We start from the raw sequence: 12,711 nt of genomic DNA on the forward strand, positions 1-12,711 counted from the left end.
TAGAGAGCAGGGGGCTTGAACCTGGATCCTTTTGCAGTTCCTTGTTATTAGTACTATGTATGTTTATCTAAGTGCACCAACACCCAATAACCCCCCAAAATAAATTTTTTAAAATTATTTATTTATTCCCTTTTGTTGCCCTTGTTGTCTATTATTGTAGTTATTATTGATGTCATTGTTGTTGGATAGGACAGAGAGAAATGGAGAGAGGAGGGGAAGACAGAGAAGGGGAGAGAAAAGATAGTATCACCGCCTGTGAAGCGACTCCCCTGCAGATGGGGAGCCAGGGGCTTGAACCGGGATCCTTACGCCAGTTCTTGTGCTTAACGCCACCTGCACTTAACCCACTGTGCTACCACCCAACTCCCAAAATATTTTTTTAAAAGGAAAGAAAGCTCTCTCTTGGCAAATTTTACTGTGACTTTCCTAGTTATGAAACAAAAATTCCTTCTGCTTTATGTGATAATACTTAAAATTGCTATGTGTTAGTATGCAAAAATAACAATGATATATTAAAGAAGATTTGGGGGCTGGAGAGATAGCATAATGGTTATGCAAAGGACTTTGAAGCCTGAGCCTCTAAGGTCCCAGGTACAATCTAACACCACTGTAAGCCAGAGATGAGCAGTGCTGTGACCAAACATAAAACAAAACAAACATCAAGAAGATTTAGGGCCAGCAAACTATCTCACCTGGAGAGTAACCCAGCTTTGCTATGTGCAAGACCCAGATTTAAGCCAGGTCCCCACTGCACTGGAGGAGGCTTCAGTGCTGTGGTATCTCTCTCTCTCTCTCTGCTTCTCTATCTGAAAAAGCCATTCTAGAGTAGTGAAGCCCCAAGAATAGCAGCAGAAGAGAGAGAGAAAGAAAGAAAATAATACTATTTATAAATCCAAGAACTCTATTATAATATTAGAGCAAAAACTCATCACAAAAAGTCAGAACTGGACAAGATTTTTTTTTTGCTTTTTTATTTTATTTTATTTTATTTTATTTTTTAGTTTTTATTTATAAAAAGGAAACACTGACATAAAACATAGGATAAGAGGGATACAACTCCACACAATTCCCACCACCAGAACTTCGTATCCCCTCCCCTCCCCTGATAGCTTCCCTATTCTTTATCCCTCTGGGAGTATGGACCCAGGGTCATTATGGGGTACAGAAGGTGGAAGGTCTGGCTTCTGTAATTGCTTCCCCCCTGAACATGGGCATTGGCAGGTCAATCCATACTCCCAGGCTGTCTCTCTTTCCCTAGTGGGGCAGGGATCTGGGGAAGCAGGGCTCCAGGACACATTGGTGGGGTTCTCTGCCCAGGGAAGTCTGGTTGGCATCATGGTAGCATCTGGAACCTGGTGGCTGAAAAAAAGAGTTAACATATAAAGCCAAACAAGTTGTGGACTAATCATGAACCTAAAGGCTGGAATAGTTCATATGAAGAGTTGGGGGGTCTCTGTTTTGTAGATAGCTAGTAGGCTATATGTATATATAGCCTACTAACTATCTACATGGACCCTTTGAATTTTAACTATATTATATATTATATATTATATATATAACTATATTATATATATAACTATATTATATATAACTATATTATATATATAACTATATATATAACTATATATATATAACTATATATATACATATATATATAACTATATAATATAGTTAAAATTCAAAGGGCCCATGACCATACAATTTTTTTTCTTGAGCCTGACATCTGATATGCAGGTGGATCCAAATTATTGTCTGGGGAGATGATATCATGGCTGGAAAAAGGACCAGAAAGCTGGATCAGAGAAGACTGTAGCTCCCAAATATGGGAAAGGTATATAAACTGGACAAGATTTTTAAAGTCATCTTTTCTTGGGCCAACGAAATAGCTCACTTGGATAGTATGCTACTTTGTCATGTGTGCAACTCAGGTTCGAGCCCAGCCCCTACTGCACTGAAGGAAACTTGAATGCTACGGTCTCTTCTCTTTCTCTCTGTGCCTCAAATAAGTAAATAAGTAAAAGAAATAATATTGTCTTTCCTCCCACTCCATCTTTTAAATAAATTAAAAATAGTAAAGCCCCGAGACAAGTGACTATCTCTTAGTCACACAGATGAAAAGTGGCAGAATTGGGCTCAAACCTACAACTTACAGGTTCCATTGATGTATATATTTGCTGATCTCATTATTAGTTCTGCTCAGCAACATTTGGAAACCTACCAGAGGAAAAATATTGGAAACAATTAAAACTTGACAAATGACAGCTTCTTCAGAGGTCATTTAAACACAAAGAAATATAAGGAACCCAACTACTGAGAGTCCTTGATACCATCAAGGAAAGGGAGTCATTTCACATAAATCTCATTGGTGATGTCATCTAAACACACAAGTGGCCGGTGGAAGTTCCAACTCAGATGGAGGAAATGATTCTTATAAATAGTTTTGGTACAGAGATACCATTTGGCGTCTTCAAATTGTAGATTCTTGAAATAGGAAGGCCTGCCACAGAGGTCATCTGATCAGGGCACCATGACCCTACAAATACTGGCCCGGGTCACTGTCCCTCTCAACTCTGTTTCCATGCTGCTTTGTACCAGACACTACCTCACCCTTCTGCACATTAAAGTATATTAAACTGAATCAAAGGTTTTTTTTTTCTCCTTCCAAACTGAAACTACTTTCCACTCCCACTTATAAAACAAGCATGCCTATTGTAAAATCCCAAGTAATATAAGACAACTGCCCAGGAATCTCACTCTAAGACAGCAGTTATCAGCATTTTGATGAGGATAATTCAATTATTCCTCCTGCACTTGGATTTATATTCACACATCCACACTTTATTTACTATTGTTGTTATTTTGTAAAATTAGGACCAGAAATGCAACACTGTCCCATTCTTCTTTTCATTTAACGATGTGTATATGTATATGTGCACATATTTATCTTGTTGGTTTTCAATATACTCAACCAGACCCTGGCTGATGGATTGGTTGATTCCAGATTTCCACAAAATTTCCACTATTTTAGGGCTTGATTTCTTGCTTCACCAAGCAAGGTCATCTTGGTCACCCTTGGGAGAGAGAATCATCTCAGGAAACCAAAAATAACTTGCTTCTTCCAAAGTGGTGAGGGAGGGTGATTGTGGGGCTAAAGCCTTGGGGAGAATGAGTAGAAATGAAGGGGGTGGGTGGTAAAGAGTATACAAGGACATTCAGTGGCTAAAACACTGGGCTCTCAAGCATGAGGTCCTGAACTCGATCCTCAGCATTGTATGTGCTAGAGCAGTGCTCTGTTTCATGCCCTTTTCCTAAGAAAGAAAGAAAGAAAGAAAGAAAGAAAGAAAGAAAGAAAGAAAGAAAGAAAGAAAGAAAGAGAAAGAAAGAAAGAGAGAGATAAAGAAAGGAAGAAAGAAAGAAAGAAATGAAGGAAGAAAGAAAGACAGGAAGGAAGGAGAAACAAAGAAAGGAAGGAAGGAAGGAAGGAAGGAGAAAGGAAGAAAGAAAGGAAAGAAGGAAGAAAGAGAGAGAGAAAGAAAGACTAACCAGGTGGTGGTGCATCTGGTTGAGAGCACGTTACAATGTACAAGGATCAAGGTTCAAGCCCCTGGTCCCCACCTGCAGGGGGGAAAGTTTTGCAAGTGGTGAAGCAGTGGTGCGGGAGTCTCTCTGTCTCTCTTCCAGGCTATCTTCCACATCCCTCTCAATTTCTCTCTGTCTCTATCCAATAATAAATAAACAAAAAGCTAAAAAAAAAAAAAGGAAGGAAGGAAGGAAGAAGGGAGAGAGAATATCAAGTGCCACTGGAAATACTACTGAGTGTGGGTGGCTCAAGATTCAGTCAGTAACTGGAGCCCTGCTTACCTTGACTGACTTCAAGTCAGTTTGTCAACCATTAGCTCCAGTGCCCACAGTGATAACTGGGATTGAGGAGCAACCTTGCTCCCTCCTGTCTCAGAATTCAGCTCCACTAGGCCAGCGCTTCTCAGTGACCTCAACATGACTCCAGCAATGGACCCACTGCCTAGTTCCTTGGCCACTAAATGAGACCAAAGTTCAACCCAAGTTCAACTCCCAACTTCGTTTTAAGTGGAATTGCTAGGGAGGATGGAACATTCTAAACAAGGCTTCCAGCTGTGCCACCAGTGCCTGGGAAGAACCAGCTGGTCAGTTGCTGAGAACCTTTACAGGGTAGCAACTGCAATCACCATCCGGGCCTAGGAACTTCCAAAATTCAACCCATCAGTGTTCCAGAGTTAACGGGACTTGAAAAGCTGAGTCATTTAGGGGAGACCAGGGAGGACAAAGCAGAACAACAAATGACCAGCTTGTGATGAGATTTATAAATGCCAGCTAGTACAGGCAGCTGGGTCAACCTAACCAGCTTGTTCTTTTTCACTGTAGAAATGAGTCTGAGCAGTCAATTCACACCAGAAGGCTGACAATGGACCTAGAATAGAGTCAAAAGAGCCAGTCTGCTGCCCTGAGTGGTAGCTTGATATATCTGAACTTCCTCCCTACCCTACCTCCCAGGACACGAACTTCTCAGGTGACAGTAATTGCAAAGCAAAGTCAGATGAGCTGTAAGCACAAAACCAGCTCTGTTGTTATGGTGAACCCCATTCTTTCTACAGACCCCTATCTCTTTTTCATTGCAAGAAGAGATAGATAGGTAGATGATAGATATAGATAGATTTATAGGTAGATAGATAGACAGACAGACAGACAGACAGATAGATACACACACCTGCATTACTGCTTCTCCACACATGAAACTTCCCCCATGCAGGCAGGGACTAGGGACTTGAGCCCAGGTCTTTGTGCACTGTGATGTGTGCTCTCAAGCAGGTGCACTACTGCCAAGCCCCTATTTTATTTTATTTTTTTTAAATAATTTATTTCTTTATTGGGGAATTAATGTTTTACATTCAACAATAAATACAATAGTTTGTACATGCATAACATTCCCCAGATTCCCATTTAACAATACAACCCCCACTATGTCATTCATCATCTTTCATGGACCTGTATTCTCCCCACCCACCCACCCACCCCAGAGTCTTTTACTTTGGTGTAATACTCCAATTCCATTTCAGGTTCGACTTGTGTTTTCTTTTCTAATCTTGTTTTTCAACTTCGGGCTGAGAGTAAGATCATCCCATATTCATCCTTCTGTTTCTGACTTATTTCACTCAACATGATTTTTTCAAGGTCCATCCAAGATCGGCTGAAAACGGTGAAGTCACCATTTTTTACAGCTGAGTAGTATTCCATTGTGTATAGATACCACAACTTGCTCAGCCACTCATCTGTTGTCGGACACCTGGGTTACTTCCAGGTTTTGGCTATTACAAATTGTGCTGCCAAGAACATATGTGTACACAGATCTTTTTGGATGGATGTGTTGGAATTTTTTTAAAACATTAATTTTTTTAAATCAATTTATGGTGGGGGAGAGCTTAATTGTACAGTTATATATATATATATTCTCATCCCCCTCCTATTGAGTACAAGGTCTCCCCCGCTCCCTCTTCAGCCCTTAGCATCCCTAGTTCTGCCTAAGGACCTCCACTTCTCATTGCAGGGCCTCTCTTTCTTTTCTTAAAGCAAAGCTGCTGCAAATAGTAATATTCTTGTTGGGTTTGCAAATGCACACACCAGTCTCTGTTATCTCCTTTATTGTTTTTGAAAGGACAATAATTTAAGAGCACTATTTACAAGGTTTTGATAACAACAACAATAATAGCAGTGGCAGAGATGATAACCCCACCTTCTTTTTCCATTGTAGAAACTTCCAGCCATTCACCCTATCAATCCCTTAAAATAGAATCCCTGCTATCTTGACTCTTCCCTTTAGGGATGTGACCTAGGTTTCTAGGTCTAATCTCCAGGATTCTGGGGTGGTACCCTCATAGATATATAGATATATATATATTTTTTAGTTGCTTCAGTCTAGAGGGGATTTTTTTTTCTGTTGAAAAGACAATGCAACCTCTACTTTTTCCCACCCTCCTGGAGGAAGAAACATTTCAGGGGGTACCACACCTAAATATCCTGGGCATTTCCAGAAAGTCTCAGCAGAGGGGAGGGAGGAATGTGAATTTATAGCTAAGACTTCATGGTAGCTTTTTATTTTTCTTTTTAGATTCTTTGTTTCATTGCTCTAGGTGGTCAAGTAAGTCAGATTGACATCGTCTTTTTTTTTTTTTTTTGTCAGTGTCTCTTGACTTGCTTTTGAGTTCTTAAAGGGTGAGAATCTGTACTGAGTTGATGTTATTTACTTGTAGGATAGTGTCCTAATAATGAGTGAGTGGACAGGGCTCTGGACTTGAAAGCATAAGCTTCAAGTTTAATTCCTGACACCACATATCCCAGAGTACTTTTCTGGCTACTCTCTGTCTCATGGAATAACATTTAAAAGTGTTTCTCAAAATATTTTTTAATTTATTTTGAGAGAGAGAGACAGAGAGAGACAGAGAGAGAGAGACCAGACTGGGCGGTGGAGCACCTGATTGAATGTACATGCTACAGTGCACAAGAACCAAGTTTCAGGCTTCCCAGGATCAACTAAGATCAAACTAAGGCCTCTACCTGGGCCTTAGTTTCCCCAACTGTGAAGGAAAAGACTCCGTCTGGATGACCTTTACCACTCTTTTGGGGCTGGGAGTCTGTTTTCCCTTAGACACTCATTGAAACCAGGATACTTCTGCCACCCCTGGACCTCTGGAAAGGAACATGGCTTCCAACAGTTTCAGTTTGTTCCTCTAAGTTTTGGCCCTATTTCATCCTACCCAAAATTGCCTTGCAGATTTAGTGACTGTTTTGGCTGGCAGATGCTGCCTACAACCCTCTTAACCTTCAAAAGGCAAAACTTGAGGGCAGAGAGAGACCAAATGGCCTGTGCCAAGGCCAGATTTCTCGACAGCAAAGTGTTCCACCTGCCCAGACCTCTGTGAGAGCAGGAAACTGAACAAGGCCTCAACTTCAGAGGCAGGAATCACAGCGAGTTCATGAATCAAGTCCCAACAGATGGCAAATAGACTCCAAGGATAAGAGAAAGGGGCAGTGTGAAGGCTGAGGGTAAGGCTGGGTGAAGGGGTGGGTTACACAGGATTGACAGGAATGGTGAGACACCAAGCACTGGCTGGACAAGGGCAGGAAACGGTGCTCAGGTCCTGTGAAATGGAATGTTTTAGGAGAACAGAGCAGATGGGGTGTGAGGGAGCAGGGAATAAACACTTCTCACAAGATCTCTTCCTAGTGGCTACCATGGCCAGGCCCAACAAGAAGCCAGAGGAGCGGTCCGGGAGGTGGCACAGTGGTAAAGCTTTGGACTCTCAAGCATGAAGTCCTGAGTTCGATCCCCGGCAGCACATGTGCCAGAGTGATGTCTGGCTCTTTCTCTCTCCTCCTATCTTTCTCATAAATAAATAAAAAGAAGAAGCAAGAGGAGCAGAGCTGTAGTGGTACAGTTGCAGGCAGCACAGAGGCACAGAGTGGGGCGGGATGGAGCAGGGGCTCATGGAGAGTAGCCACAACATGGATCTCTGTCTTAACTAACCTTCCTCCTCATCTCTGTGAACTTTATTTGAGTGGTCTGGTATCATGGTGTTGCCTTCCCAGTGAAATCCCCCATCACAAGGGTGATGACAGCGACAACAATAAATATGGTGATATTGTCTTGATTCCAGAACTGTGCTCTCCAGCAGTAACATACCGTTGCCTAGAAGCACTTTTCATAGCATCTGCAGGAACCAGGCCACATTCTCTGCTTCTCTCATTTGAGGCTTCTCTAGATTCACACATTCAGACCCTGTACTGCCTCCCCCCTCCCCCTTCTGAGCAGTAAGTAACACTAGCTGCCCTTGTCAGTCCTGTGAAAGTTGAAAGAGTGGGATAAATTTAGACCAGAAAGTTATTGTCCCAGAGCCAGTGATTTAAATGCTTGATTTTGAACATGACCTTGAACTATGCTTTGCATAGCCACAGAGTCCTTGTCCCCAGCTTGACCAGCTCTCACCTCTCACCCCCAGCAGCTCTGAGTAGTTGGTGTGCACAATAAGAGCGGGTGTTAAGCTGTAATCAGTTCCCACTCCATCAGATACCATCACTGTCAAAACAAAGTCAGTTATTCGAGAGCCCTGGCCATTCCTCCCACGTCCTTTTGGAATGCACTGTTCTGACTCTGAGTGCAAAGCAGCAATTTATAAGCGTGAGATGGTCCAGAAAGCAAGACACAAGAGCGAGAAAATGAAAATGACATGGTGTAGCATGCAATTGAGAACTGGAGACAGGGATGAAATCAGGAACAAAGTGATGTTTCCAAATTCATATGCATGAGATACAAGGGCCAAGAAAACAGTCCTTAGTTATTTCTTCCATTCTTCTGTATAGCCAAGTTCACTATGGGATTACTGCCAGTGGATCGTTTTCTTCTGGCCTCTTGAAAGTCTATAAAAATGTGTTCATGCACTGGCAATGCTTTAAAGTACCTTTCTTCCTTTCTTTCTTTTTTACCAGAGCGCTGTTCAGCTTATGGTGGTACAGGGGATTGAACCTGGGACTTTGGAGCCTAAGTCATGACAGTCTCTTTGCATAACCATTATGTTACCTGCCCCTGCCCTAAGTACCATTTTTTAAAAGAAAGATATGTGGAGGTGGGTGATGGTGCACCCAACAGAGTACACACATTACAGTGCACAAGGACCAGAGTTCAAGCCCATGGTCCCCAACTACAAGGGAGAAGCCTCATAAGCAGTGAAGCAGTGTTACAGGTATCTCTCTTTCTCTCCCCTTTCAGTCTCCCCTTCCCTCTCAGTTTCTCTGTCTCTATCAAATACAAATAAATACATAAGTAGTAAAAAAAATAGAGAGAAAGAAAATTTTAAACAAATTAAATAGGGACTGGGTGAAGCAGACATGTTACAGTGTTCAAGGACTTGGTTCAATCCCCCAGTCTCTACCTACAAGGAGAAAGCTTCACAAGTTGTAAAGCAGCGTTGTAGGTATCTCTCTTTCTCTCTTCCTCTCTACCTCCCTCTTCCCTCTTGATTTATCTCTGTATTTATCAAATAAATAAATAAAATATTAAAAAATAAACAAAAATTAAAGGGGAAGATACAGACATTTTTCTTAACATGTTATCATATTTTGAGTCATAACCTACTAGTGGGTTATGGAATTAGTTAAATGACTATTTGGCCAACATTCTCCAAAGAAAGCTGAAATAGAGCTAGGCTGGGTGGTAGAGTGAGGTCCTGGAGAGTACTCATAGATCATTGCCATGCTGGGTGTGAAAGGAGAAGGCTCACTGCACCATGGGCCTTGTGCTCTGCACTTGGCTGGGTTCCTTGGCACCAGTTCCAACACAGCTAATCAACTTCTAAGTGGCCTCCTCAAGGCAGTTGTCACCTCTGGCCTTGCTATCCACATGTGAAGTCATACCTTTGGACTGCATGAACCTAGAGAGACTTTCAATCTCCCCTAGTTAAAACCTAGTTACTGAGTAACTACTGGGTGCCAAGCACTGGGAATGCAGCAGGAAACACAGGCCTTGCTTTCACTTACTTTATTTTCTCGTGTGTGTGTGTGTGTGTGTGTGTGTGTGTGTGTGTTTTCCCTCAGTACTTCTATCTCATTACAAATAAAATATTTTCAAGGGGAGGGGAGATAGCATAATGGTTATGCAAATAGGCTTGCAGGCTTAGGGCTTTGAGATCCCAGGTTCAATCATCTGTACCACCATAAGCTAGGGTTTATGATAATGATGATGATGATGATAATGATAATAATTAACATTAAAATATGTCCTCTGGTGACCAAGGATGTGGTTTAGCAATTAAACTAGACATGTTTGGCTTAGTCCCCAGATTCAAACCCTGCTGCTACATAAGTCAGATTTGAATTCTGATATCTCCCTCTTTCACACATCAATTTTGCACTAAAGCAAAGGACTCTTGAGAAGGGAGGGGGCCAGGCTTTGAGGTTCTGATGGATGATGGTGGAAAGGGACCTAAACTAGAGGCGAGAGTGTTTTGCAGACACCTATCACGAAGCGATGAGAAATTGTGCCAGTGTGTCAACAGCTACACTGTAAAGCATTAACCACCCCCCAATAAAGGGGAAAGATTGATCTTTAAGAAAACAGCTTGTTCTTTTTTAAAAAAGAATTCCAAGTTTCAGGGTCCAAATGGGTAGTGTTTGGGGGTATGTCCTATTCTGTTAGTGCTGGGTTTCAGCAGCAGTTCCCATTAAGCACTTGGACATTGCAGGGGGAGGTGGGAGCGGCAGGGTGAGATTAGAAGGGAGAGCAGCAGGCTGCTATATTAGGAGCAGCCACAAAGGGAACTAGCAATTTGGCTGCCCTGGGGAAAACTTCTTAACCTGCCCCCCACACAGATTGTCCTCCTCATCCTCCTCTTCCTCCTCCTAGAAAGAAAGTCTCTGATCTTATTGTGACTTCTCTTGAACTCCCAAATCAAGACCCTGTCTATTCTAGGAACAGAACCCCAGAGCCGTTAGCCTTCCTGTCTTCAACCCACCTTGTACTCAGAGTTCTGAAGTCCTGAAGTCGGAATGACTCTATTTGGAAACTCAGTAGAATCTCAATAGACTCAGCAGGATTGAATATTGTCTGAATTGAACATTCCTCAGCCTTCTGAGAGAGCTGTCAGGGTGGGAAGAGTAGATGGAAGAGAGCAGCACCAGGACCGACCCACAGCTCAACAGGCAGACTGTCTGGGTTTGTTCCTGCCTGTGCCACCCTGCCTAGTCTAGGTGTTAGTTTAAAAAGCACTTTCCTAGCTTCCTGTTGCCTACGGGACAGGGCTGGCCTTGGTGCTCTCTCAGACTTACACCATTTAGACTTTCCACAATAACAACCAACTCCCTGTATGTCTGTGTGCGTGTGTACACACATATACATGCATATATTACACAGTCTTACATTCTATTAACTATGAACACAGATTTTTATTTATGTATATTATATAATTTTATTTATATATATTATTTATCTATATTATATTTCAAATCTCAAGATTTGAAATTTTATTTGATTATTATTATTATTGTTGTTTTAATGAGACATACAGAGAGAGACAGAGAGACCAGAGCACTGCTCAGCTCTGGTTTATGGTGGTGCTGGGGATTGAACCTGAGAACTTGAAGCCCCAGGCATGAAGGTCTTTTGTATAACCATTATGCTGTCTCCCCAGCCCTATTTATATTATTTTTAAAAGATTTATGTATTGATTTTCATGAGAGACTGGAGCACTGCTAAGCTCTGACATATGTATATTGCTGCCAGAAACTGAACCTGGGACCTGCTGCCCTCAGACATACTAACACTGTGCTCTAACAAGTTTAAAAAGTTGAGCTATTGCCCCACCTCTGATCACAAGGTGTTTATTATTGTTGCTGTAGTTGTTTGTACCAGAACCCTGCTCTATGCTGGTTTATAGTGGTGAGGGGAATGAACTTGAGGCCTCAGAGCCTCAGGCAAGAGAGTCTTTTTGCATATCACCATTATACTGTCACCTCCACCCTTGACCATATATATATACTTTATGAGGGAAGGGGATGATAGGGAGAGTGCTTTACCACTCATGAAGCTTCCCTCTTGCAAGTGGGAACCAGGGACTTTAACCTGGATCCTTGTGTCTTCTAATGTGCACCTGGTCCCAAGTTTTTAACTCTAGAAGGGAGTCTTCCCACACATTGGGCCTGCGTCCAAATCTCTCCCAGCTTGTCTCCCAAATCCACCTTCCTAACCTGAAATCATGACTTCTCTGGTCCATAAGCACCCCCCATGATAGGACCTGCCACCAGCTACATGGATCGTAAGCTCACGGTGTGTGTTCCCCTTGCTCCGCCTACCCACTCCATGATCATACACTCAGGAGGAAAATGAGCACTTGTGACTGTCACCCAGCAGTGACTCATGCACCGCCACAGAATTAGATTAGAGAAGGCTTTGTTCATACAGGATGGTAGCAAGCTACCAGTCACTGTTGTGATTTCTCCTCATTTCCTGTCTGAGGACTCTGAAAATGGTGGCACTTGATATTTTCAAACATAAGGAAAGACTGGAACATAGCTTGAGACCTGGTCATATCAAGTGTCCTTGGGCCATTGTTCCAGCAGGTGATATCTAGCGATGATCAAGGTAGCTCCCAGAGCACAGGCTTAGAAAGGCATATGTCCTCTGTTCTCTTTGATCTAACAATCCCTTTGCTAGAAATTTGTCCTTAAGGAATAATTATGTTTGCTGAGAAAAAATTTTCCCCTAAATTCACTAGAACAGATAGGTTGAGGGTCAAGGCGGTAGCACAGTGGGTTAAGTGCACATGGCACAAAGTGCAAGGACCGGCATAAAGATCCCGGTTCGAGCCCCCAGCTCCCCACTTGCAGAGGAGTCGCTTTACAAGTGGTGAAACTGGTCTGCAGGTGTCTATCTTTTTTTCCCCTCTCTGTCTCCCCCCCCCCCAATTTCTCTCTGTTATATCCAACAACAACAAACAACAAGGCAACAAAAGGGAAAAAATAGCCTCCAGGAGCAGTGGATTCATAGTGCTGGCACCGAGCCCCAGCAATAACCCTGGAGACAAAAACAAAAGAAAAGATAGGTTGAAAACAGGAGCAAATGCATATGAAGGCACAATAGACAATTAAATTATATTGTAAAGGTGTGTTTACTGACATGAAAAAATGTTC

General features: G+C 42.3%; 1 long non-coding RNA gene across 1 annotated transcript; it reads right to left on the reverse strand.

The window, feature by feature from the left end:
• Window positions 1-863: 863 nt before the first annotated feature.
• Window positions 864-10,727, reverse strand: LOC132540248 (uncharacterized). Its single transcript, XR_009551453.1, has 3 exons — window positions 10,539-10,727; window positions 2,151-2,214; window positions 864-1,359 (listed from the first exon to the last, which is right to left on the reverse strand). It is a non-coding gene; the product is annotated as an uncharacterized LOC132540248 (long non-coding RNA).
• Between the last annotated feature and the right edge of the window lie 1,984 nt (window positions 10,728-12,711).

Source organism: Erinaceus europaeus, chromosome 9, assembly GCF_950295315.1.
Source record: "Erinaceus europaeus chromosome 9, mEriEur2.1, whole genome shotgun sequence".
NCBI classification, from domain to species: domain Eukaryota; kingdom Metazoa; phylum Chordata; class Mammalia; order Eulipotyphla; family Erinaceidae; genus Erinaceus; species Erinaceus europaeus.